Genomic DNA, 2,500 nt, shown 5'->3' on the forward strand with positions numbered 1-2,500 from the left:
TTGAGGAATGATAGTAATAGTTATGATAAAAGTGATGATAATAATAATCATAATGACAATAATAATGATAAAGATAATACTAACATTTATGATGATGATAATATCATTACTATTAATAAGAAGAAAAATAATAATGATAATAGTAATGATAATGATGATAGAAATAAAGGTTTTAGAAATGATAATAACAATACTGATTTTGTTAATACTAACAATAATGATAATGATTATAATAGTAATGGTAAAGATAATGATAGCACTCATACTAATAACAGTAATAATGATAATGATGTTTATAATAGTATTAATGATAATGATAATGACAATCATTATAGCTTTTATATAAATATTAGTGATTCTGATCACCCTCCAGATGATAATGACAGCAGGAATAACTATAGCAGGGATAATGATAATAAGAAATGGATAACTATTACAAATGCAGCAATTATAACTGAAATTAATGATGATGTGATAGTGATGGTAATGACGTTATATCAAAGATAACAATGATGTTAGTAGTGAGTGTTAACAATAGCAATCTAATGATAACTGTAATGATAATGCCAACAGCAATATCAATAATGAGGATATAATAATAATGAGGATATAATGATAATAATGAGAATATGATAATGTGGATATAATAATGAGGATATAATGATAATAATGATGATATAATAATGAGGATATGATAATAGTAATAATGAGGATGTAATAATAACAATAATGAGTATGTAATAATAATAATGAGGATATTATAATGAGGAAATAATGAGGATATAATAATAATAATGATGTAATAATAATAATGAGGATATAATAATGAGGAAATAATAATGAGGATATAATAATAATAATGAGGATATAATAATGAGGAAATGATAATGAGGATATAATAATGAGGAAATAATAATGAGGATATAATAATAATAATGAGGAAATAATAATGAGGATATAATCATGAGGATATAATAATGAGGATATAATAATGAGGATATAATAAAACTGATAATGGCATAATGATCAAAAGACAAAAGATAACACCAAACATCATCCAATGATAATCCCGGAAGCATCACAACACAGACAAGAAAGGAAAGTCATTCGTCCTTTCTTAACCCAAATTTAGCGGAGCAAAATCATTCATTTATGTGGAATGTAAAGTCAAGTACACACAGAGCTTATAAAGGCTTGATGTTTATTCATTATGATAGTTTGTTAAGCCTATTTGTTCCGGCGGTATTGGACACGCAGTGCGCATTTCGTGTGTGTGTGTGTAGCTGTGTGTTTTAAGTGTGTCTGTGAGTGAGTAAGTGTATGTGTGTTTGTGTTTGAGTTTGTGTGTGTGTGTGTGTGTGTGTGTAACTGTGTTTTAAGAGTGTGTCTGTGAGTGAGTAAGTGTATGTGTGTGTGTGTGTGTGTGTGTTTGTGTGTGTGTGTGTGTGTAACTGTGTGTTTTAAGAGTGTGTCTGTGAGTGGGTAAGTGTATGTGTGTGTGTGTGTGTGTGTGTGTGTGTGTGTGTGTGTGTGTGTGTGTGTGTGTGTGTGTGTGTGTGTGTGTGTGTGTGTGTGTGTGTGTGTGTGTGTGTGTGTGTGTTCGTGTGTGTGTGTGTATGTTTATGTATGTTTGTCTTTATATAATTGTGTTGATTGTTAGTATCCAAACATGAATCTCATAATAATAGAAGTTTATTCCCCTATAAGGTTATTCCCTCAACTTAAACGCCCCAAGGTTTGCAGGCTCTAGAATCGCACTCGCTGATTGGTCGGCGGTGGAGCCAGGACAGTTGCTGATTGGCTGGTCTTGCGTCTCATACAGCCAATCACTGACATGTGACGTCATTGATGCCAGCCAATCAACGACGCCAATGTAGGTGTCATTCTAACTTTAGCGTAAATAAAGAAACAAACTTTTCTAACCACAATTTTGTCTAAAAAAACAACTACAAACCTGAAATTAAATGTATTTCTTATCATTCCCACGGGCAATCAGATTTATGTGATTAATTATTCAGTAATTAAAAAGCAAAATAACGAAATTCACGTATTAGAATTCATTGTAACTCCGCGTTCAATTTCCAAACAATAGTGTAAGAAAAAAGTGAGCTAAAAATATCGTTATGAAAGTATAACATTAAGTAGTTAAGAAATGTTTAAAAATACACTACAAAGCACGGGAACATCCTTGAAAACAGGATACGTGGAAACATAAACGAACACTGACAATATACACTTAAACATAATATATTCATCATCAACAGGAATACCAGCAACACCACGATAAACTAAGGCCCATCACATCTCTCCATTATTCACGTTAATATCAAAAGTACTGTATAAAATAACTAGCTCTGTTCGGACTCTTACTTTATAGTCCATTTATTTAACATAAAATGATTTACCTTCCCTCGCAGTAACTGAAATGATTACATGATTCAGTCTGCTTGAGCTGATTTTCATAATCTGCTAATGTATAGCCATGGGATATCCAACTATT

This window comes from Penaeus vannamei, chromosome 10, assembly GCF_042767895.1.
Source record: "Penaeus vannamei isolate JL-2024 chromosome 10, ASM4276789v1, whole genome shotgun sequence".
NCBI classification, from domain to species: domain Eukaryota; kingdom Metazoa; phylum Arthropoda; class Malacostraca; order Decapoda; family Penaeidae; genus Penaeus; species Penaeus vannamei.